The 27,169-nt window shown below is 33.5% G+C and overlaps 1 protein-coding gene across 10 annotated transcripts in view; it reads left to right on the plus strand.

Annotated features, from left to right (window-relative positions):
• Positions 1–27,169, plus strand: part of LOC150104529 (lachesin-like) — a 1,086,504-nt gene that overhangs the window by 479,928 nt on the left and 579,407 nt on the right. The window contains exon 1 of one of the 10 annotated variants that reach the window (XM_090395737.1): positions 11,126–11,190. The exons of the other annotated variants lie outside the window; for them this stretch is intronic. The gene's annotated coding sequence lies outside the window, so the exon portion shown is untranslated. Of the gene's footprint in view, positions 1–11,125; positions 11,191–27,169 lie in introns of those variants that run through there. 10 annotated transcript variants of the gene reach the window in all.

Below are 27,169 nucleotides of genomic sequence, written 5' to 3' on the forward strand. Positions count from 1 at the left end.
AGCTGAGTATATCATTTACGATTAAAATTTACGCATATAAATTCTACTCTTCTTATTATCCAAGATTCCAAATACAATCTGAACAAAGCTATCGTTCAATGTACTTCAAATATTGCTTTCGTTTAACTATTCAGAACAATCATAAAGCTTAAGTCATTAGACATTCATTAAGCAACCTTTAAGTTTATCAATCTAACAGAAAATTCAGTCTCAAATTTACATTGCGTTCTCTCGTAACAGGCTTCTTTATATCACACATTCAATCTTGAACTATTAATTCAGAGATATTTCATATATTTAGTGAAACATTTACGATGAAATGTTTCACTGTATCACACATTCAATCTTGAACTGTTAATTTCAGCAATATGAACTATATCATGTTCTCCAGAAACAAGCTTTGCTACTTCACATGAGGCATAGAAAAGATATCCTTGCCGGTATAGACAGCATAGCTTCCTCATTATCGAGAATTCTGGAAACCCTCCTTGGTTCTTGAATACTTTCACTTTGAGAACACGCAAATTATAGAATCCTGGGTTTCAGTAACTGATTAATTAACTCAGGAGAATTTGTCTTCTTGCTCGTAATTACATAACTTTCAATATTTCTTGCTCATTCTTATTATCCTTTCGTCCAACGCTATCCCGCGAGGCGATAGCAATTTATAAAAGAATAAGAGCTCGAAGAAAGATAAGTCAAAATACAGAGCGGTTCCCAGTCCTTCCTACTCCGTTCAGCCCCAGGTTATTTCTCTCCTTTCTTTTTGTGTCACTTTTTTATTGTACTTCTCATGACATCCTACTCAACTTTCCCGCCAAAATCTGGTTCCAACTGGTTTTGTTGATACCGAACTGGCTTCTTGCATACTGTACAGTAACTCACGATAAGGCACGCGCCGGCTAAAAATGACATAATTTCTCACAACAACTAATCAAGTCTTATTTTGGAGAATTTCTTGGATACATTACATTTCACTAATAACATAAAAGAATTGCATAATTCACAATTTTTATCTCTGTATCAGTAATATTAATTTTATTATATATAAGCGATATTTAATAAATAGTTTTTAAAACTGTACTTCATTACAAAATAAATGAACAAGTAAATATTAATATACATAACTTGCAGGAAATCATATGAATAGTATACTATTAATAAGAGATTATTAGTCTGATTAGGGAATGGCTGATTATGTTGGACTCTGAATGAAGTATTAATAATTTCCAATTCTCCTCATTCAGAATCCAACACTACTCCATTGAAGCCGGCATTCACCAAGCTGGATTATTTTTTATGACGTAAAACAATGCAAGTTTCTTGGAGATTAACTTGGCATCCGTGTTTAGTATCAACTGGCCTAACCTAATATGAAAAAGGCCAAAAACATTTTACTCACCTCAACATTGCAGACAGAATCTGAACTGGTCATTTTTTCGGTGTAAGTGGTGGATAGTGATACCACACACCTACTAAGAAGTCTTCCAGAAGTTAACATATCCCTCTAAAATAAATGTTTCCACAGGCACCAATAAATGAGATGAAGTCTTTTCACGGTAAAACATTAATTATCCATGGAAAATCTCTAAATATTTTATTATGGTGGTTATGAGTTCTGCAACTTCAAAATCCAAATGTCTTCTTTAGGGATTTAAAACGAATCATCCGCATTGGTGACTGTTTACTTTGCTGACTTTTTTCCCTTGGAAATAAACGCCTACTGACGAATTAGGAGTTAGTCTCTTCTCCAATTTATAATCCCTGTTTGACAGATGCGAGTATAGCATTCTTTCTCCACTTCCTTTACCATATTTTAAATACTTAATACTTTGTTAAACTAGCTTTATTATGAAAGCACATAAACGACATAACAAATGCAGGCAATTCATCTTTAGAAATGACAAATATGATAATAAGATTCCCTCGAAATCTTCCCTTGAGTAAATTGTGGAGAATGCATCTTGTGTTCTCTACTTTCCCTCTTTATCTTTGTTAACATTAAGAAATAAACTGCTCGAGGCTGTAAATGGCGTTCTACTGTTACATAGGTTCAATTTAGATCACATACTTTTTCCCAAAGCTGCGCTTGTCATCTATTGTTATCCGCTCTATTCACGGTTATTCTGTCGCGTTAGAAATTACTGCAATGACAAAAGCGACGTAACTACACATTCATCTCTGTCAGCAGATAACAGGAGAAAAAGGAGACAAAGGACCATTGCTGTAGTTGTTAATGAACATTACTTGCCGAATGCGGGGCGATATAAAGTACAGGAGCTGAAAATGAGCACTATGTTTCCTGTTTACAATACCGTATGCTATATTTAGACCTACACATTGAATTACTGAAATGCAAGGTCATTCAATGCAGCTAATTATCAATCTGTGCAAGTTACTGCTAAGTACATCAGGAGATATGTTGTGGGCAACTCTGAAGAAATAGAAATTAAAGAACATCTGCATGCTGCAATGGACATAATGCAATTTTGAATCTCAGGAAAGATTCGGTTGTAGATGTACATCTATGACTGTTGGGTTCAGCATATATGTTTAGGTTGGAACTACTAAAGGGCAGATAATATTTTGGGCTAACGATCCTGATTTAGAATTTAGGGTACGTCTGAATTATTTTAATAACATCATGGAAACATTAATATAGATTTTTGATTCGCATTGCTGCAGATGTTCATTATTGTTGTTATAACATTAATCATAAATGAATTATTAATACGAACAGCATGAAAACGATGCATGCGTATTATATTACCGGGATGTGCGGAAGTAGAGTCCATTTTGTTCTCACAATCCTTTCTTTTTCCATTCGAATAACTGATCTTTCACATCAGTCATGTATATATCCAATTGATATATCAACAATCATTCTTATATCCATGCTCAGTTAGCCACAAATGCGCGAATCAATGGAAGTGCGAGTCTCTTATTTGTTTCTAAGTAAAAAAAAAGAAGTATATTTTTCTAATAGAAAAAAAGAAAGTTATGGTATTCATATTTCATACAAAAATGTTAGAGAATGAATACATTATTCAAAAATGTTTGATTTTATAACTTTAAGTTATTGATCTGAACTTTTCTAGGCATTCAGCGTTCAATAATATATGCTTCATCAGACTAATTATCAGTTTATCCAATGCACCATAAAAACTTATCCTGACTATCTTCAATTTCTAGTGCTACTGTACTTTCGGATTGCAGCATATACGCCCTGATTGGGAAGTAGAAAACGAACTTATGCCATAGGGAGATGAAGTCGTGCGAAGTGATATTCAAATATCAAACTTAAATTGTTTAATTCGCAACGTACTAATATGCACATAATTTGCAATTACTAGCAGCCCCCCCTCGGATCGTTATTCGCGAATGTAATTTAAATTAAACAGATTTTTAATATTTATAGGTATATAAATTAAATGCTATATATTACAAATTGCAAATATTACATCAGAAGCAGTTTTAAACAGCAAAATTAGTATAAATTACTTTATAAATTAACTAATTACACCCAGATGGGTAATATGTAAAGATTAGACTACTTCTTCAGTTTCTTTCCATCCACTGCTGTATAAAAGCCTCCAACATGAATTTCCAATTGTTTCTGCCCTTATATTAGGAAATTTAAAAGATCAGACAATTAAAACAAAATGGGTTGCAACTGCTATTAAAAACATGATTTCGATAATGATGATCGTTCCCTTTATGGACATTAATCCCAACATCATATGAGGATTGGTAAATTGAGAAAAACGTCGATGTCATAAGCAAGTCACTTTTGTATGTGTGGTAGATGCCAACAATGTCAGCACGTGTGTTTGTGATGTTTCTGATTTCATGATGCAGCTAGAAGTATTATTATGGTTTCGATTTATTCGTCAGCTGGAAACTTTCATGCCCTATTTTTGAGCAGGTTCTGAGTTAATCGCTCGTTGAAGCCGACAAGCTACGTTCGTGTTTCCCTCCCAAAAACTCAAAATCTCTAATATCAGTTAGGATTTAGGAACACGACATGTCGGAAGTTTTCTGTCATGCTCTCAAGCGGAATTTAAAATCTGTAGCCATGAACTCAACTATCTCTGACAACAAATAGTGGAGGCGCACCATGGTAGCGCCAAAAGCGCTTTAGTTTTAGCCGTTACAGGATTGATTTACCCTTATTGCAAAAGCCAGCCTGGTTGGTCAAGTGTTCAACTCTACCCTGTCCTTCAGCTGTTCATGCTTATACTGCTTATAAGCTTATTTATAACTTTCATTCTTGGAACTTATGAACAATGGGTTGGGTCTCGTGGTAGCCACGGATGTTATGATTGCTTTTACGTGGTAGTTGGTGTTTTCATCGTATTATAATTGACAACCACTGAACATTAAAGTATTAAAGGCCCTTAACTGGCTTGAAAAAAAATTTCTGTTGAGCCAGTTTTCCGGGTTTTTTTTTTTATCATATCCGAACCACTAAAAGTTATATATTTAAAATCCTTCGACGGAGTAAAGAACATAAAACAAAAATTACGTAAATGATAAACGTCCTTCATCATACACTTATTATATTATTCCAAATATAAATTTCACTGATTTTATGTATTATCGTTCTTCTCTGTATTTCTTAACACTTGATCTCATCCTTATATTAATATATTTCTATGAATAAAATAATAATAAAATACTTATGTCAATTATTATTGTAGATTATTTTTAATGAAAAAGAGAAACCAATGAAAATATCCGAAGGCTTTACAATTTGAAAACACGAGTTTCACAGTAGAGGCTGCTGTGTGCAAATGTTTTTTCTTTTTCTCTCGTCTAGCCACATATCCCAACCAATCCCAATTTAATCTTCCTATATGTTGTGCAATAGTACTTATCTTCGCTTTGTTTGTTATCCAATCATTTGTCAGTCTAGATTGGTAATTGCCATTATTTTTCTTTCTTTGTAACTTGAGACGATTCGAACGAGGTTGGTGAAATACTTTGGTATTTTTAAGGCAGACAAGAAGATTGCTTTTCATAATAAACAAATCCTTCTAATTCTTCTTCAAAGAATAAAATAATAAAAAATTTAACATGAATTACAGAATAAAAGCAACGGACTTTTATCTTAAGTTTAATTTCGTGTTTATTTTGTAATTGAATTTTTTTTTAATATCTGATCCACACACGAAGAGCACAAGACCCATAACAGATTAGTATCGTGTGTGCGGGCAGATTTTAGATCTGCAGCCAAAATTTTGAATCTTCATAGTAAATACTTCCCATGATAAATTGCCTGTTATTGTGGCTTCTCCTGCATTCCTCTGATGATGATTTTTATATCTCACGGATAGCTCTTAATTGTCCAAGATTTTTCTCATTATTATTTAATTCAAGTATCATTTTAAAATTTATTTTTTTGCTCTCATCTCTTGAACTTTATCTCCGCCTTTACAAATAGCTTAAAACATTCGTGATTGTCGCCTTTTAATATAAATTTTCTCTTTTAAATTGCGGTTATTATAACAGTATTTTATTTAAATATATCTCGTGCCTAATCATATTAAATAGTTCATAATGGGAGTTGGATTCCCTTCAAATGTTCAACTCTCCCTTATCCTTCAGCTATTCATGCTTATACCGCTTATACACTGGTAGGAATGATAGACAGTGCTAGAGTATTTCTGTTATCTAGAATAATGAATCTTTTAAACTCTTTAAGGCTTTCTTAAAATTATAGTTTAAAACATTTACACATGTATCTTTTTCTTCTAATATTACCTAGAATGTTGTAAAATATTATCTAGCATGTTCCGCAATATCCTTTGTATATCACATTTTACAGAGACAGCAAATATATGAGGTAAGCAAATAAGAAAGAGCTGAGCCCTGTATTTATTATAAAACAAATGGCTAAGTGTGTGTCATGACAAAGCATTTCTTTGATTCAATGGCAGTTTTGAATTAAATGAAACAGTCAGTATGGCCACATTAAATCCTACATTAAGTTGAAATTATTTACCAAAAATGAGCAGATTTCGTATTCTATTCCAGAAGGAAAAGTTGGACCTCTCTCCAGGCACAATGTAATTGATACAGTAGACGTTTTAATATAATTTAATTAAATATTTAAAATACAGTCCTGTTTATTTTGAAAGATTTAAAGTAAATGTTAATTACGTAGTAGAAAATAAACCGACTTGTTTACCCAACGGAATGCAAAGTTTTATAGTAAACATCAAGCACGTATTTACATGCAATATTCCGTGAGTGACTGATTTCTCAACTGCATTATAATTTCTCTCACGAAGTGCCCTCCGATATCGCGTGAAATATACAAATTTAGAATTTGCTAGAAACTCCAAAGGCCACGGAAGGTTACATTTAAATTTAGTAAGAGATGCTGATGAAATTCGTTTTGTGACGTGGCGAATATATGGGCCTAGAAGAACCTAAACTCTTGCATTAGTCGAAGAAAAATCTTCACTTCTAAATACTTAATTGAATTATTCATAATTTAATTTTAAATTTGAAAGCATTCTTGATTACATTTTGGAATTGTTAAATTATTGCATCTTCTAAATCGTAATAATCATCTCCCCTAAGCCTGTTAGTGCATCTGAGACTAAATAGTTGTTAAATGAGTTCTCTGAGCGATATATTTAATAAAAATTTGATCTAGAAACTGAGGATTTCATACACATAGCAATATGTTTTAAATATGCGAAGAATATAACTTTCACGGAAATGAAACACATGAATGAATATACCCCTCTCGAAAAATGAAGGTTACCATCAGCACAAGTTAAAAGGCATTCTGCACAGCAAAATAACGACATGGTTCAACTTAAACTTGACAAAGTGGAGAAATTCTAATTCTCCGTCCTACCTCCATGTCTGCTTCTAGTTTGATATATAATTTGTAATTGAAATAATATGACTAAATTCATTACTATATGCTAATATATATAAAAGTTTATGTTAATAAAATATACTATTCAGTTGCACGTGTCTAGCATCTGTTCATGATTTAGTAATCAATAAATCAGAACAGTGCATTAGTCTCGGGGGTTTACATTGTATTTCGCTGGTTATTCGTGTTTTTCTCGTTCAGTATTAACAGACATCATCAAGCTTATCTGAAGATGAATGTAGGTAGCTATGGATTAGTGGTTTTAACAGCGCCTAGAGGACGATGGGTCATTTGTTTAACTGTGCACTTGTCTAGTTCAGCATGCAGAAGCACGCACGCACGCACACACACACACGTAAGAAAGAATTATAAATGTATACGTGCATCTGCGTGTTCAGATAACTAAGAATAGGGTGATGCAACAGAGCAATAGACAGTCTGTGTTTTAGTTATCTATATACAGAATAAGAGATTATATTGAGTTCCTTAATTGAACTCTTGTAGCATACAACTTTTCTTCTCAAATTTCAATTTTGTATTCAAATTTAGTGCCTTGTGGATTTCTAAAGTGGGATAGGGTTATTTTATCAAATAATAGTTTGGCATGTTTGAAAAACACCTATAGATTACTTTTCTTTACCGAGTTTTGTGTGTGTGTGTGTGTGTATTGTTCATTGCATTCCTGTTATTTGATGTTTAGCAGCGAAGTCCTATTTTTACATACTGTGTAGTGGCATGTGTTTATTCTAAAGTATCTTGTGTTCCGTTATTGCTCTGAATATAAATGCAGCGCCATCTCTTTGATCCCAATAAGTTGACCTGTTCTGTTTAGTACTGTATCGATATTAACTTGTATTCTTTGAAAACTACAAACTAAACTTGCTGTGAATTTGCATATCTTAGGATGATTTCACAAAGAAACACATATCCTTTAAAAATCCTCTGCAGTTTTCATTCACTGGAGGAAGTAGGCAACCGGCTCCACCTTCACTCGTCAGGTTTAGTCTGCCACGGCTACAAATGATTTTGTGTACTTAACGGGTAAGAGAGAATGGTAGGGAAATGCCTCCATCGGACTAAAATTCCAGTTTCCTGGAAAAATATCCTCTACCGCCGGTGCGAAAGATCGATAACAAAGGAGCTGGGAAAAAAAAAAAAAAAAAAAAAAAAAAACGTTCGTGTAGTTGGAGATCCAAGAATAAAACTTGGTGGATTACTAATTTATGCATTTGGGAGTTACCACTGTTAATCTCTATAATCCTCACTTTTATTAAGGATTTGCTTTGCAGATGGTTTCTGTATCTGGCTGTTTCAATTTACATTAGCATCGAGATAGATTCCAATGGATCGCATCGTATTTACCAACAAGGTGCTTTGTAGTTATACAGGAATACGAGCTCGTATAGCTTGAGACCACATTAATATCTTGTTGGATACTTGCGAAAATAATGTTTACATCATTAAGACTGGTAACTATAGATTTGTCAGTTACGCCAAGAGTTAATATCATACATACTGTATAAGCGTTACTCACTACTGGGAGAAAATAGAATTTATGAGTTTAACACAATCGAAGCCGTTCAGTTGTGAATGAGATTGATGTGATTAATTTAAGAAAATAGTTCCTGTTCATATAGGGAACGATAGTATCTTATAGTAAAGTGGTAATGAGAAGCATGTTTGTGTGAGGGAATCTTTGGTCTGTATTCCTAAGAAGGTGTCCACAAAACACTAGACATCGCGTTTGGAATCTAACATCTCATTCTTTTAATCTCAGGTTTGTTTTTACTGCGCAAAACTTCCTTTGTTCTTATAATGGTGTCTTACCTGCATTATAAGATCACTTTTTGTTCTTTGTTCTTTTTATTCAGATTTTAGTACTGTTTAAGAATCTCCGAATTTGCTTCATAGCGCATTATTTCTTTATATATAATTTTATTTTATTGTATAAGGATTGTGATTTCATTATTTTGTTTAGTTTTTTTGGTTATATTATTTTTTTCGAGTTAGAGTTTAATGTTGTTATATAGAACATCTACAAAGTCTGCAATTTTGTTATCTGGGTTCAGCCTGCTTTCATATTCCCACATTTACTAATTATACGTTTATATATTTTTTTCATCGCGTCTTTTAAACTCAGAGTAATGTGAACATTCTGGTTGTCCATTACTTCATTGCTCTGTCGATCAATGGACTTCAAATCTTCGTGTTATGATAGCTAGCGTAAGTAGTGTATATTCATTGTATATCCCTATACTGATTGTATATTCATACAATCAGTATAGGGCGTATAATTAACAGAGTGACAATCATTTATATTCACGATATTTATATTGTATTTGCCATCTGTTTCGATTGGATGTTCTTCCGAACATGGTTCTGGTCTGGGCAAGCCAGCTATTTAATTAGGCTAGGAATTTTAATATGATGACGTTGGACAGTGTGTAAATAGCAATTAGTGCCAAATAATTTTCGATTTACGGGAAAGTTATTTCAATTACATATGCTCTTTGCCTATTCAAATTTACAATGAATTTCTTTTAGTACCCAACTTAGTAAATGTTAATGTTCCGCAACCTCATTTTAGGAAGCCTGGAATTTGATAGTTCGTTTTTTGCTAGTATTAGTAGCCATTTCACTTAACACTGTTATCATCATCGTGATATGTACTCTCTCGAGGTGCATAGGATGCTATAATAGTACCGCATTGCTTCCATGTACTTATGCACTTAGTAGTTCAAGAACCTACCGACTATCGTGTTCGGATGTTGTCAGGTCTACTCGATGGTCTGTGTGTGTGTGTGTGTGTGTGTGCGTGCGCTCCCAACAGTAACCCTACCAGGAGGTAATTTAATTTATTCCTATATGCTCCATTGCATACAATGTTTATATTACATGTAGCTTACAAGCTGATTAACACTTGTATTTATATTTTTGTATCAATTTTCATATTTACATTTATATTTTTATATATACATACATTAACATTATATAATTCACACAATATCAGTAATTATGTTAGATTACAAGGACTGGAAATTGATCTTATTGGCAAATTTAATTAATTCTGAGTAATACTTTTCGATAAGTCTCTGTTTTGACACTGGTCACTTGTCTACGGAAGTGATCACGTGTTGTATTAGGGGCGTCCGGATGGAGTCCAATAGCTGACAGTCGTAAAGTATGTGGTCAACAGTCTCTTAAAGGTGTGGACTACAAATGCATGATGGTGATTCCAGGATATGGAATGTGTGTGTGTGTGTGTGTGTGTGTGTGTGTGTGTGTGTGTGTGTGTGTGTGTGTGTGTGTGTGTGTGTGTGTGTGTGTGTGTGTGTGTGTGTGTGTGTGTGTGTGTGAGAGAGAGAGAGAGAGAGAGAGAGAGAGAGAGAAATGTTAAGAGTGATAAAGCGTTGTTAGTGTTGCATATTATCCCACTTCATGTCCATCATTCTTAATTCATAAGCATGTTCCCCAGAGTCCAAACTTCTCTGAAAAATACCTTATAATGCTGAACGATTTGAACACTTCTCCACTTAAGTAAACTAAGTGTGGTAACAATTGATTTATTTGAGTAGGACCCATTGTGGCTCACACCAGTAACACTTTGTACACTAAATAAAAATAAACATTTTTGCTGTAAATTTAAAGATACGAAAGAATCCGAAAAAAGAGTTTTTAACATAAAATGCTTAACTAAGACTTTTAGTTGAGAAAACAGGGAATAACAAAAAATGTTAAGCAGGGAATAACAAAAAAAATGGAATGAATTGTGCAAGAATATATAATACGGGTATATATTCTTGTATTCTTAATACATGTACAATAAAATCGTGAAGCCAGTAAGTAAAGCGAAAATATCCTCACTCCTAGCTGCTTTGAAGCGTTTCTTTTACATAAAAATGACATGTTAAAATCCACTGATTTCTCCCAGACCGTTTCAGAGTTCGCTACCAATAATTTGAGAGTTACCGATATTTTATCTTTGGCGTGCAGGTCTGTTTTATGTATAAAGTGGTAGATAACACATCATCAGTGCTGACTGAATAGATCTGCAATGAAATTTATTAGTAGTGATTTTTATTAAAAGGCATCTATCAAATTCAATTTTAGCTTAGATGTTTTGATTTAGACTATAGTCTTACATTGAATCCCTTGAGACCAAATGAAATTTTTTGCAAGTAAAACGTTTTCTTCTCTTTTAGATAATGACAGAACGAATGGGGAAAAAAATGGATGCAGGGAGTTTGTGTGTGTGTTTCCCACCCACGAAAGTAAACTTATAAGGCATTAGTACAGTGAGTAGACTAAGGATTTTTAATAATTTATGTAACCCTGAATCCCTTTACTAGGGACCAAACATGGTAGTTTTCATGCCACTTTATGCATAAAGTCAGCAAGGCAGTGATTTCATGTTGGGTGGTGAAATTTCTCTCCCATCTAAACACAACTACAAACATCCATGTCTACGGTGGGATTCGAATCTGCAGTTATTGAGTGAAATTGAAGTAATATGCCATAATAACACGATCACTAATCATTCAAAATAATATCAGAATTTAAATATTTCTAAATTGTGGCCACTCCTGCATTCTCAATAAATGATTCATTTTTCCTCTTTTTTTTTTTTTTTTAACATTCGAGACAGTTCTGCATTGCGTGACAGTTGGTGAGGTGTATACCCTCCTCTAGTGACGTTTGACCTTCTAATGGGAAAATGGCCTACCGTCCATGCTACTGATCATATTTCATGCCAGTTGATAAAAAGAAATAAAGATAACAGTAACAAGGAATAAAATATTTTGTAGTTAACTCAAAAGTCAAAAGCTTTTAAAGTCCAAAGGCTAGGTGAAGAAGGTTTGATTTTCGTCCAAATTACAGAAGGTTTACGCGTCTACTTTCTTCTGATATTCTTTCGGCATCAAAACATACAGGAAGAAATGTTTATACAGAACCTCTTTAGTTAAAAGCCCATGAAAGATGCATTTTTTCGCTTTAGAAAGCGTCTATAAGACGCTCTTTCCTCGAAAGAAAATTTCGTTTACCAGGCAACACAAAAAACGTCATCTGATTGACTACTCATAGAAGAAATGTCTTTCTCCGTATTCTTCATGCTTGAATCTAGAGAAAAAGGTCAATAGATACGAGCTAGTCACTCTTTTAAAAGAAGATATGAAGACTTGAATTTCACAAAGTTGACTAAATTTATTGATGCTCTGAAGAAAATGCAGTTGAAGAAAAAAAAAAGTAATAAACGTTTCAAACATCAAAGTCAAATCTTACCATTCACCTTTAAACCTGTATTTCTGTTAGTGCGCAAACGATTTACCGAAATCTCTTCATACAATTTAAATAAAATAGTTTTATTGGCTAAATTTTGCAAAATCATTGGAACTTACATCAACTATTTTACTTTCACAATTAAAATGGCCGAACTGAAATTGAAAGTGATTTTAGTAGATAATTATGAAATGTCATTAAATTCAATACCCAACCAGAAAGCAATCAGAAAGGTTGAATAATAACGAATCAGTCTTTCCTCAAGCACTCTGCACCTATGAATGATTTACCCAGCAACTGATATTAGCAAATACATACTAGGCTTAACAGAAGCCGACAATTGTTCGTATGCGATAAATTTTGAAAGAATTCAATTGTTTACATGCAATACACTTCGAAACTGTCCGATTATTTACATACAATACAATTCGAAACTGCTCGATTCTTTACATGTAGTGCAGTTTGTTTACAGTATGCAATGCAGTCAGTTCTTAAATTCAATGCCGTTTCAAACTATTCAAATCTTTACATGATATATGAAATGCCGTTTGAAACTGTCCAACTGTTTACTGCGATGTAGTTTTTGAAATTTTCCAATTGTTTACATGCACTGCCGTTTGAAACTGTTCAGTTGTTTACATGTAATGCAGTTTGAAACTGTTTTGCATGCAATGAAAAATATTTAACAGTTTCAAACTACACACTGTATTGAAACTGCACTGTGTTGAAACTGTTCAATTGTTTACATGCATTGCACTTTGAATCTGTCGAGGTGTTTGCATACAGTGCAGTTTGAAACTATTGAATTGTTTGCGTGCAGTAGTTTTAAATTCAATTGTTTGCATGCAGTGAAAAAATTGAATAGTTTCCAACTGCACTTTAATGAAACTGTTCAATTGTTTATATGCAATGCAGTTTGAAACTGCAGTTCTCAGTTCTCTTTATCCAATACAGTTTGAAATTGTTTAGTTCTTTACATCCAATACAGTTTGAAATTGTTTAGTTCTTTACATCCAATGTAGTTGGAAACTTGTTTTTTTGCGTGGACTGCAGTTTAAAACTATTTGTGAATGCAATGCAGTTCGAAACTTCTCATAGTTTCATTTTTATCCTCAGAATTTCCATTGTTATGAACTCTATCAAGTGAGAGCTTTAACAAAAGTCAAAATTTCTTACGTGTTAAGAACACATCGATCCGTTTTGGGCTTTTTTTTTTTTTACTGTGCATTGAATTTACGTAGATATGCTGGTGCATTGAAACCAAAATTGAAAGCATCTGTTAAATTCTATTCAGCCATGATGAAGTTATTAATATCAGTTTAGCACCAAATTAGGCAAAAACTTTTCGAAAGCGTTTTAAAGATTCCAAATGAAATATTTCAATAGGATTATATACACGTCTCTCTTAATAACATATTCTTTCTTTTTTTTTTACATTTTTCAGAGCGGTTATAAAGAATAATTTATGTAACCTATTTAAAGTGGAACGTGGTTGCGAAAGGGAACATGGAAAAATAACCTTAGGTGAATATTTATAAAAGTAAGCAATTTTTCTAGAACTCTAGATGGAAGCAGTAAATCACTAGAGATTGCAATGCCCTTTTCTAAGAAAGGATCAAAGTGTGAGAAATGGTCTGCTTTCACCATAACTTGTTATCCTCATTTTGACTGAGAGTTCGGCATCAGACATCGATATTGCTCATCCGCGTGAATACCGTGGAGATATTTTATCCGCTCTTTTATGCTGTTTGCTTCCTTGCGGATTTTATTTTTCTTATTCGATCAAATGAATTACTTCATATTCTACCATCCATCCATCTGTACTAGTATGTCATATGCTCCAAATCATGTCCTAGTTCTAACGACAAATGAACCAGCACTTATAAAAATGGAAACTATATCAATCCATGTTTTTATAGAACATAATTAGTTCCAAAAATAGTAAGCCAACATTTGATTATAGACTGATATCTAGCCATTGCTGAAAAAGCAGTAGTTACAGACCTTTCCCATATCTACGCATTCATTATGCGTAGGGATGGGAATACTGAGCAACTAAGTATTATGCATCCGTGCATAAGTACTTTACAGGAGACAATCCATAAAATGGCAACGAGGCTTCAGTTTAATGATTACTCATCGTTCATATTAATTAGATAGTTACATTATCTAGTTTTGCATAACATATATCCATAGTTTTATTTCCAAAACTGCGTGATATTTGCCTTTCCGCTGGAAAGATCCGGATTTGAATCTTATCTAGGAGACGAAGTAACTTTATCAAGGATTTACGAGTTGAAGAAAAGTTACTCATGGAGATCGAAGTGTTTCTCCTCCTTGAAACAGGTTTTCATCATACAAAAATAGACAAACTAGCGTAAAGAACGCAATCAATTAGCATAATATCTTGGTCTGATAACTTCAGTTTCTTCTGCAATAATTCAATCTAATTCAGAACTATTTTTACATTTCGGATTGTCCAGAACTTGACGAAAGGGGGGGGGGGAATCCAAAATTCCACACAATCAAGTGTGGAATTTTGGATTTCCAACGGATGGGTTAAGACATTAAGTTTCTTTTGTTGTATGATGTTATTTTTAATTTGAAATTAGCATCAGCAGAACAGAACAGTTAAGGAATTATCAACTATACCTTAAATCAGTGGTTCTCAAACTTTTTGAAGTCGGGGCGCATTTAAAATCCTACAAATAATTGTTGGCGCACTATATACACATTTCTGAGAAATATGTTATAATAATTAAGTCAAATATTACAGAAAAAAATAATGCGATAAAAAAATATAATGAAACATACCTTACGTTTATTCATTCTTGTGTTTATGTGAAACATGAGCCTGATGTGTCCTAGCGATTGCTTCAATGTTTGGGCATATATTTGAAAGGCAAACTCTCATTTCCTCGTCAATACATTGAAGAGTTCCTCTCTTTTTACACTTAATTGTGGTGAGGGTAGAAAATCCTAATTCACATAAATATGATGTTGAAAATTGTAGTAAAATGTTCAAAGCTTTTTTAGATATTGACATATATTCTTCTTTTACAGAAATCCAAAAGGCTTCAAGAGACAATTCCTTATGTTTAATCATCAATCCACGATCAGTGGATATGCCAGTTCTTCTTCTTCTGTTAATGTTAAACCAAAATCACTTGAAGTTTTTTCCATAAATGGGTTTCTAATCCAATCTTATTGTTCAGTGTTAAATGATAGAAAATAAGAACTCAATTTTTCTTTTAAACTTGTTAAATGTTCAACTATTATTGGAAGTGTTTCATTTATGCAAGTGTTACTTACCAATGGAAACATTTCCAAATTAACTTCAACAGCTTTTCTTTTCCAAATCTGTAGTTTTCTCTGAAACGCTTTCATTTTGTCAGTGGATGTGAGAATATTTTCTTCTTTTCCTTGCATGCTAGTATTCAGAATATTGAGCTGCTGAAATATATCGGCCAAATACTGTACCTGGCAATCCAAAAATCGCACCGAAGGAGGTTACAAAAATGTAATATTTCATCTCTTCAAAAAACAAGAAGTTCTTTTCGTAGCTCGTGTACACGGGTAAGTACTTTCCCCTTGACAGCCACCTCACCTCAGTGTGTAAAAGCAGCCGTCTGTGTTGTGAATCCATATCGATACAAAGCTTTTCGAATAAACGCGATTTGACAGGTCTAGTTTTAATAAAGTTTACCATCTTAGCAACTTGATTTAAAACTTCTCTTAATTTTTCTCCCAATGTTTTTGCCATCAAGGCCTCCCTATGAAGAAAGCAGTGAGTTAAGATAACATTCTAATTTTGTTTTTTTACAAAAGATGTAAGGCCCTTAACACAGCCTACCATGGAAGGGGCTCCATCTGTACAAATGCCTACACACGACTTCCATGTTAACTGCCATTTATCAAGATAGCTATTCAAAATGTTAGAAACGTCCTCACCTTTTGTAGACACACTTAATTCTTTGCAAAAAAGAAACTGATTTACTATTTGATCTTCATTAATAAAACGGACGAATGCTAAGAGTTGCGCCTTGTTGGTAATGTCTGTTGACTCATCAACTTGCAATACAAAATTTGAATACTGAAGTTTATTACTGCATACATTTTTCTCGATATCAGAAGACATTTCTATAATACGCCTGTGAACTGTATCGTTGGACAGAGGAATCTTGCTTATTTTCATTGCTGCTGCATTTCCTAGCATTGTCATGACATTTTTTTGCATGCAGGCAAAATAAGTGGCTCACCTAAAGTATGATCTTTCATATTTTTTGCTATCAGTTCTGAGACTTGATAAGAAGCGATTTGAGCTTTATCAGAAACAGTCATTATACTTTTAAAAGAATTTGCCGCTTTTGTATGCTGTTCAGACAATCTCTTGAAAAAACTTACGGATTTATCTTGTAAATTAGAGTGTATAATTTTAAAATGTTTACTCAATTTACTAGGAAGCAATGATTCATTTGCCATTTTACATCCACATACTAAACATAGCTGCAAAGGATGATCTTCACTTCCGGTCCAAGTGAAACCAAATCTTAAATAACTTTCATTATATTTGCGAGTAGGCCGCGATTTTGCTTTCTTACTTGCACTTAACTTTTGCTCACTTCCAGAATCTGATTCTTCAATATCACGCTTCTTTTTGAGAAATCTATCCATTTTATTTGGGTGTATTTATCTGAAAATAAGTAATATGCACATAACATCCACTTCCAACACTTTTAAAATAAGTAATATACACAACAAGAAAAACCGCTGTTAATTAACATAATAATGATGTGTTGCCAAAAAGTGCGGTATATCCGTAATGAAAAGCTATAATAGAGTAACTATATTTATTTTTATATCTGGACACATATTTCTCTGGAATACCACAGGGCGCACCCGGAAATCTTCTAGGGCGCACCCTTTGAGAACCACTGCCTTAAATCATAGGTGACCAACAGCAGGCCCGCCGGCCGCATGCGGCCCGTAACGTGATTTTGGGAGGATAAAAACGTGATTTTGGCAGGATAAAAACTATTAAATTATATATATTATCAATTTAGCTATTAGTTTCGCTCGCAGATTTTCTGATTGATATACTAGTTATATTCGTTATTTCTGATGACGGAAACAATTTATATTCTCAACACGGAATCAAAATTTCTTTAAAAAGATTACTCAATTTATAAAATCTACTGCGAGTTGTGGTAGTGGGAGTGGTAGATTTCTATGCGCTCCAGAGAAACGCATCATTGAAAGTCACTTTCTCTGCTCTGGTTACAGTGATCAGTTTCAAAGACTCAGTTTTATAGTTAACAGTGTTATTATTGCAGTTTTTGTCCCCTGGTCAGTTACTTCATTTGTGTGACCTTCAGAGTGACCCCCTTTTTCCAGTCAAGGGTGGAGATAGGCATTGACTTTTGGAAACTGGTACCAAGGGAAAAATATCCTGCATTGAGTGATTTCAGCTTGAGAATTGCATCTATGTTTGGAAGCACATACATATGTGAATGCACCTTCTCAACTATGAGGGCGGTTAAATCGTCACAAAGAAGCCGACTGACTGTGACCACCTTCAGTGTTACGAATATCGTCATCATCGTTGAAAATCGACTTTGATGAACTTGTTGCCGCACATGAACTCCCACAGTGTTCTCATTAAGTTGTGTTATATGTAAAAAACCAGAAATATGTAATTAAATTTAATTTAACAACTTATATTTAAATCAATCAAGTATTTTATATTCGTCTCCCAGTAGTAAAATGATTTAACAAAAATAGTAATTCAATACATTTAACTATTGCCTTGAAAAAATGCAGAGTTTATTTTTATTTAAGTTCTGTCTAAAAGTGTGCGGCCCGTGACGCTACCACTCATCATATATTGGCCCTTGCATAGAATGAAGTTGGCCACGCCTGCCTTAAATAATAAATGCTCTCGGTAATAAATGTTTTGCAGTCTAAGATTTTACTTCTCCGTTTACACAATACACTATTGTATATCTTCAAAATTAAAGTACAAATCATTCAAAATAAAACTAATATTCAAAACGCTTAGACGACATTGTCTGAAAGTAGCCTTCAGACGCTGTCTAGGCTGATTCACGATTTTGTTTATAATTAATGTTTCTAATATATATCACCAGGGTTATCTTAAGTTGCTTTCGATTTTGATTTTTAACTTCTTGCACTGAGATGATTTGCAGCTCATTTTGTTTTCAATTTTTAACATCATGATATTGAATCAAAAATGCGAAGTTCAGAATTTATGTTGCACAATTATAAATTAATAACGTATATATATATATATTAGAGCCTGGAACGGCATGCCTAAATTCCTTTGATATTTTTCTTATTTTAAATTCTATCCCGTACTGTTTAATTTACCAATTCCATTCAGTGTTGGTCAGAACTTCTAATATTCCGTAAAATGTCATGACCCAAATCGAAAATCGTGTCAGCTACCTCATATCATAAAATTCAACAATGCAACATAATTGCATGCATGCAGATGTGACAGGATTCCTGTCTAGGAAACATCAGTCAGGTTTGAGTAACTAATGAGAACATTATATTGTTCCGTGTGTCAGTCGTACGTCAGTAATCTTGAATCGTTATGTAGCTCTGCTTTCAAAAGCCTTTAAATAAAGCAGATTTCTATCACGTGATACTGACTGCTAAGCATGCTACAAAACTAAAATCAGAAGAGCATTTTTATGTTTTTGAGTACTCATTGTACAGAAATTATTGAATTTTAATATCCATCGAGAAGTTTGAGAACTTAAACTTATTAAATAGTTACTGATAGTTTAAATCAAGGAATATTAGGAATAATTCTGAAAAAATTTGTATGGAGTAATTAATGCATACGTGCTAATTGCAAAATAGCATTTCTAAAGCAAACAAAAAAAGTCTCTCCTCCAAAACATAAATTCATTCAAACTAAGGAACCTCAATGGTGATGTTCCGTAGACCTATTTTGTTTCTTTTCGTGTCCTCTGAACGATAAGCAAACGGTTTTTTCCATGGTTTCTTGTAATCAGTCTGGAAGATCTGGGATGACAAACCTAAAGCCTTTAGTCTTGTATCCTTAACAAAGAATCCCAACGATTAAATGCAGGCTCTACTGCCTTATGAGATCAATCTGAACAGAAGTTTTGGTTTACTTGTCTGTAAGGTCATACTAAATAAATTCGTTGTTGTATCCCCCTGAGTGATTGTGGAGAAATTTTTTCTAAGTAGGCATGCATCGGAAATATTCTCTGATTGGAATAGGACTAAAGTAGCTGAGATGTAACAACGGATGATGTCAGATATACTTCTTCATCATCATCATCATACGTATCAAGGATTTAGGCCTAGTATGGCCTGTTCCGGCCTTAGAAGTCATCGTTGAATCGTTTAAGAGGACGTCCTGGTTTTCTTTTTCCTAATGGCTTGTACTTTAAGGCTTGTTTTGGTAATCTTTCTGTTTTCATTCTTTGAACGTGTTCCATCCATTTATGTTTATATTTTTTAATTTTTTCAATTACTGGTTCTTGGTTTAATTCTTTCATAATATCTTCGTTTCTTTTGTAATCAAATAGGGTATACTTTGCAGTTTTTCTCATAAACTTCATTTCTGCTGTTGTTAATCTTTGTTTTTTTGTTTTATTGTCCAGATTTCGCTTCTATACATTAAGACTGGTAGGGCTAATGTATTGTATACTTTTAGCCTGGTTTGTTTTTGAACTAGGTTTGGTTTAAATATAGAGTTAATTACTCCTGTTATTTTTAAATATTTTGCAATTTTTATGTTTATATCTTTTTCATTTTCATAAGTGATCATACATCCTGGGTAGTTAAATGAATTCACCTGTTCTAAGATCTTGTTATCTAATACTATTTTAGTTCTTGCTGGATCTTGTCCTTTAAAGGCCATTGTTTTTGATTTTTACGTTGATATTATCATACCATAATCTTTGGATATCTCATTTAGATTTAAAATAGCTTTCTGTAAGTTATCTTCAGAATTTATAATTATTATTTGGTCGTCTGCAAAAAGGAGAGTGTTTAAGTTAACTGTAGGTGAAAGTTTAATTCCTTGATGTAAATTTTTACTCCATTTTATTATTATTTCATTTAAGTAGATATTAAAAAGAGTTGCTGAGAGGGGATATCCCTATCGGACCCCTTGGTTTATCTCTCTTGTATATGATAGCTCGTGATTTAATCTTATTTGTATTTGATTATTTTCATATATACTTGTGACAGCTTTTAGGATATTATTTGGTATTTGTCTTTCTTTTAATATGTTTCTTTTAACTTTGTCAAATGCTTTTTCAAAGTCAATAAATGCAATATGTGTTTCTAAATTATATTCTCTTCTTTTCTCTATTATTAATTTTAGGCAGAAGGCTGGGTCTATACATGATCGTCCTTTTCTAAATCCATTTTGTACCTCTAGAATAAAGTTTTCGGAATATTTCATTAGTTTGTTATTTAAGATTCTGCTATATATTTTGTAACAGGAATTTAGTATACTGATACCTCTATAGTTTTTAGGGTCATCTCTATTACCTTTCTTAAAGATAGGAATCACAATTGCTTTTTTCCATTCTATTGGGGGGGATACCAGTTGAGTAAATTTTGTTTAAAAATAATAAGAGTTTTCCTTTGAATCTTGTTCCTGCGTATTTATATAGTTCTGAACCTAGCTTATCTTCCCCAGGTGATTTTCAGTTTCTTGTTTCTTTCAGGCTGATTTCTAATTCTTCTTCAGTTATTTCCTTTTCATTTTCGTTAATTGTTTGCCAGTTGTCTTTTTTAAAATATTTGTCTGTCCACAGTTCTGTGCAGTAATTTAGAAATTCTTCTAATTTCAATTCAGTGTTTAATTTTATGTTTTCTTTGGTATCTGCATTTAGGTGTTTCAAAATCTTATATACATTGGGTCTTATTTTATATAAATCATGTTCTAAATTAGAAAGAAATTTATTCCATGATTCTCTATGTCTTTTTCTGACTTCTCTTTTAGCTATGGCTCTTATTCTTTTATATTCTATTTAATCTTCTAATCTTTTGCTGCTTAACCATTTGTGATAGGCTTCTTTATTCTTTTTGATTATTTCTTTGATTGTATCATCCCAGATCTTCAGTTTTTTTCTTTTATTGAATTTTTTGGTCTTTCCTAAGCTTTCATTTGCTGCTGCATTTAGTATCGTTTTTATATTAAGCCATTCTATTTCTATTTCTTCATTTTGTTTTATTTTATCTAGATACTGGTTAATTCTTTGTTCATATAGCCATTGTACATTTGTGTCATTCAATAGTCTAGTTTTATAAACAAATGTTTCAATTTTTCTTTCTGTTCTTGTTACTTGTAGCCATTTAGGTGGTAATCTTAATTTTATTTTAACAAGGAAGTGGTCACTGCTTATTTCATATCCTCTGTGAACTCTAACATCTAGTGAAAATTTTGATGTCTTTTCATTTAATATGAAGTAATCTAATATTGATTTCCATCCTCTTGCTGCCCAAGTATATTTATGTATGTCTTTATGTTTATAGAAGGAATTCATTATTTTTAGGTTATTATAAACTACAAAGTCAATCAATTTTTTACCATTTCTGTTTAGAGTGTGTTCTCCATGTATTCCTATATTATTATTAATTTTCGTGTTTCCAATTCTTGCATCTAAGTCTCCTGCTGAAATTATGTAATCATTTTTATTTATTTTATTATATATGTTTTGTAGCTGATTATAAAAATCAATATTATCCTGTTCTCTTCCTTCTTCTGGGGCATATAAACCAATTATTGTTAAATAGCCTCTATCTATTTTTATTCTAGCTTCTATTATTCTTTCATTCCATAATTTATAATGTTTTAACTGTTTTGAAAGGGAGTTATGAATCCAAATCATGACTCCTGCTTGTGCTCTTTGGTCTATGTCGACTCCACTGTATATCACATTAAAATTTTCAGTTCTCATAGTTCCTTTTAATTTCTTTTTTGTTTCAGTGATTACTGCTATTTTAAAATTTCTTTCATTTAATAACTGGTCTAATTCTATTTCTTTATATGCTATTCCTCTTACATTCCAGTTTGCTATGTGTATTATATTTTGTCGTTTCCATTTTCGTTTTCCCTTTTCCATTCCAGGGTCGTTTCCCATAGATTCAATCCGATTATCTTTTTCTGTCAGCTTACAAGAATGGTTATGTTCTCCATGTCAGGGGACTAGCTTGACGATGGAATAGTTCAGTGGTAGGGATGCTACCTTAAGGCTTCTGAACTCGCCTTCTTCCAAATTTAAACCCATAGGAGGAATAGAGGGAGGAACATATATTGAAGGGGAAAGGGTAGATTATAGAAGAAATATAGTAAGGTTTATAGAGAGGACATAGTTGTAAGGCCAGAAATGAAAAGACCCCATGGCTCTCGAGTACTCTAATAGCACAAGGGTCATAAAGTAAGAAGAGTTGGCTGATAAGGCCTTATAGGAAAGATTAAAGTAAGTGGGTCTTCCTCAAAGTAGAAGGAGAGGATAGATCCAGCTAGGGGTCCATGGGAGTGCCGCTTCCCTTACAATCAACATGATTGCCCCTTATGGCCCTGTTGGTCCACGAGTCCTTATTCAGTATATTCGGAACACCCCACCATATATATATACACACACACACACACACACACACACACACACACACACACACACACACACACATGGTGGGCTCCCCTATCCGCCACCCAGGGGACGCGCTCTCTAGGGGTTACAGGGTCCCCTGAGATATACTTCTTTAAATGTATATTTAAAAAATTTACTTTTTTTAAAATATAAATATCAATATAATACTGTCATATTGCTCTGCAGAAGAAATACAAGGGCAAGTCCGTACATTATAAACAAAAGCAGAACAAATGGATCGGAACTGAATGGTTTTTCAGTATGCATCACTAGGTAGTAAGAGAGTGAGTATGATGGTGGTACATAGAGTAGACGGTATGTGTATGTTTTATAGCTTTTTCATCAATCGAAAATGGCGACCCTGTTCGAGAAGTGTAGACCTGTTGACCTTCATGCTGCTGTAGGTTTGTTGTTGTTTGCAAAAGGACATCCATAAAAAGATGTAACCTGTTTATGGCAAGTAGTGCTGATCAAGTGCAGCGGTTCGTAGGGATGCTATACACTTAACGAAGAAAGACCGATCTGGTCACCCTATTGAAATCGCAAACAGAAGCCACTGTAAGACGAATGGAGCAAATCCGGGATGACAGACCGATAACGATAGAGAGTGAGGAATGTAATAGGTTTTTCTCGTGGGTCTATAGCATAATCCATTAGCTTTTAAATTTTCGGAAAGTGTGCGCACGGTGGATGCTCAGAAAACTGACCCCTCAACCCAAATTGAACCGAATGAGACTGGCCTTGCATCATCTTCTACTCTATGCAGATATGAAGACACAGGATTGATATAGAGATGAATCAAAGCGTGCTTCGATGCAGTGGAAACATTCCAATTCACGGGCAAGTAACAAGTTTACGGTTTGCTATCAGCGGGGCAGCTAATGTTTACGGTCTTTGGAGATTTCACAGGAAGTACTGCTGGCCAATTATCATGAAGTAGTGAAAATGTGAATGCCACGTCGTATTGTGAAATCTCATTGTAGCGGATGCAATTCGTCAAAAACGGCCAGTCCTACTGACCAGAAGTGTATTGCTTCTGCATGACAGTGCGAAACTTCAAACGGATATAGGAGCCCATTGAAACTCCGTTAACAACTACCTGACATCCCCTATCTCGCCACAAGCGACTTTCACCTTTGTCCCATTGAAATAGCACCTTGGTGGCACAAAGTTTGCTGATAATCAGGAGGTTGCAAATGAGGTACGGAGTTGGCTCATTTGCAACCTCAGAAACATTTTCCGAGTTGTTTTACAGCCAGTTACATTTAGTCGATCAGATAAGTAAAGCAAACAAGAAGTGCATTTCTCCAAGAAACTCTGATTTTAATCCTGCATCTGAACAAAATGGAAAGAACACAAAAGAGTACAAACAAATAAGTATCATTTGGGATTAAGAAATATTGCCTCTTATCTAACATGCTGTGAAATTACGCTGAAGCTCTGTGATTAAAGGTGGATACTGGCTGACTTTCAATTTCCATAAACTTAGAATAAAATAATGGGGCCTGCTCCATTTGAATTGAACAATGAAAGTACATTAGAGGATGGATTTATTTTTAGATTTGCTTTTTTAAAACTCTATGTTGTCTTAAAATAAATACCAATCCCTCCGTGTTCCTTTAAAGGTCGATTACCATTTACTGGAACCAAAATGTTCTGTGATCTACAGCAAAGTATGAAAATGAAGACTGCACCGCTAACACAATACTGCGTCATAGTGCATCCCGCGCTGTTTGTCGGCCTTCTATTACTTTGTGGCTAGGCAAGATAGTCGGTGAACAATGACTGCCGAGAATTAATTAATGGCAGTAAATTTGTCATTAATTAATAATGAGATTTTGTTTCTGAAATCATCATTTTCACTTCTGTTAATTATGGATGTTATTATTAAAGAAGCGTGTGTGTGTGTGTGTGTGTGTGTGTGTGTGTGTGTGTGTGTGTGTGTGTGTGTGTGTGTGTGTGTGTGTGTGTGTGTGTGTGTGTGTGTGTGTGTGTGTGTGTGTTGTGTGTGTGTGTGCTAAAACTCTTGCGGTTACCGAGTCATGGGTTGCAAAACCTACCCAAGGTCCACTAAATCAGAGTTTCCCAAAGCGCGCTCCGCGGATCCATAAGGTTCCATAACTGAAATTCTAGGTCTCCGCGCAACATTTTGGATTGACTTATATGAGAAATACTCAGAAATTGCTGTTCAAGCTTTGAAGTTTTTGATACATTTTCGAACAACCCATCTCTATGAAAAGACGTTTTCACTATATGCAGGTACTGAAACTAAATGTAGAAACCGGCTAAATGCAGAAAAATAACGTGATGCTACAAGTTACGTCCATCATACCAGCCTTTGAAAAACTCTGCAGTTCAAAAACAATAACTGCACTGTAATCATTAAAATGAACTTAATTTTTTTTTAAATTTACGGAACATTAAATTGTAAAATGGTGAGTGTTTATAGATTTCTTCCTTTTTTCACGTTTATTTTAAAGACTGAGTTGTGAGAGCTCCGCAAAAAGGTTTGCTTACTTTAGGGCTCCATTTTATTAAGAAGTTTGGGAAACCCTGTACTAAATTATTACGAATATTAATATTTAACTAATTCTGATTTCAAAGTTATTATTCTCCGAAATAAAACTGACTTATTCTAGAATATCAAATGAAAGGGGACTGTTCATAAAATGGAAAATGTGTTAGATTGTCTTTGCCGATAAACTATAACGTTTGAAACCTGCTAACGTGTCAAACGTGTCAATGTTTTCCTTATTAATTACTCTTTAGTTTCCAAATTAACCAAGTAATTCAAGAAATGGATCAGGGCATCCATTCAAGATTGGTGAATGGAATTAAATTTAGAAAATATAGATCAAACTCTATATAATATGTGAGCATGATTAATTGTTTTCACCAAATATTCTACTCCGAAATATAAATAAATGAAAAACAAGTTAGTAACTTTATTTGCCATTCAGTCAATTTTCTTCTACAGTCTTCGCTCTTAAAAAAGTTTCTAACAAGCTGTTCTGGTTATCGCAGTATAAAACTGTCTCCTGACTCACTTGATTCCCATAACTATCTTCCATTTCCCTGTTAAGAAAGCAGTGCGACAGGATGAAATTACATTTCTAAATCGAACATGAATTTGCATCTTTAACAGCAGATCATCTGGTGATCGAATAGTCAGAATCACTTTCTGAACTACTTTTGCACCCAGAAATGGTAGCAATTTTGTTTTTACAGTTGAAAACTAGTAACCGATGCTCAAGCAGTCAATCAGCGAAAGAGACAGTCATTACCCTTCGTTCTTAACGGTCGCCATGCAAATAAACACTAGTGGAGGCTATAATGGAGATAGCGGTAACGTTTTTTTTTTTTTTAAATTATATAATAATAACAATCGGGAAGTAAAGCTACACCTGGTATTCCACGAAGTCACTAACAAGTAGAAGTCAAACAGTATTCGCATAAAACTAGTTTATAAGATATTCCGCGCTCTTTGTTATTTAGTAAACAACAATAACAGAACAAATTTCAGTAATAACTCCGGTGACCTTTGATCCCTAAAAACTGTTTCCTTATATATTCCCTTGCATTTTCTTCATATCATCTACCGGTTTCTGACATCGCGTCACTAATACTGACATCTCTTCGCTACCTTCACTATATATACAGTATAATGCAAATATTATTACTAATAGTAATCCGAAAGCATCCTTTAGGATTCAATAATAATTTCTTTATGTTAAAATAGGCATCGGTACAGTTTATCCACGCATAAAGTCATTAAAATATTAATAATTCAATTATGCTGTTTGCATTCATTCTTGTATTTTTAATAAACAAAATTTCCAAAAAGCAAGGTTTTTTATTCCTAAACTCTTTTGTATATTATAGACTTTTTAAAGCATTCGTATTTTTCTGTCATAAACGTTTAAGTGGTTTCCGCCACATTACGCTTATACTGTATAGTTAAGTGCATTCCGAGATGCTTAATAAATTCTAAGAATAATAAATGCAGTAGCTTATAGGGAAAAAAAAATACTTTGAATTAGAGGGAAAAAAAAATACTTTGAATTAGAGGGAAATTAATTACTTTTTTTTTTTTTGAATTAAACTTTTTTCGCTAAAAGTTTATAATTTCAAAAAAAGAAATATAAAAAGTTAATTATATTTACTTGACATATTTCTGCTATATTGCCAACCGGTCATTGGCCAATTTGTATACTACTTTGTCGCCAAGTCTACAAATGAACTGAAGATTTAATGATTTTTTAATGATTTGAAATGGTAAAAAACAAATGCGGAATAGAAAATGTTGCATAATTAAATAGGATAAACAAAG

The sequence above is a fragment of the Typopeltis vanoorti genome, chromosome 7, assembly GCF_054136105.1.
Source record: "Typopeltis vanoorti isolate ZY-2024b chromosome 7, IOZ_Tvanoo_1.0, whole genome shotgun sequence".
Lineage (NCBI taxonomy): Eukaryota > Metazoa > Arthropoda > Arachnida > Uropygi > Thelyphonidae > Typopeltis > Typopeltis vanoorti.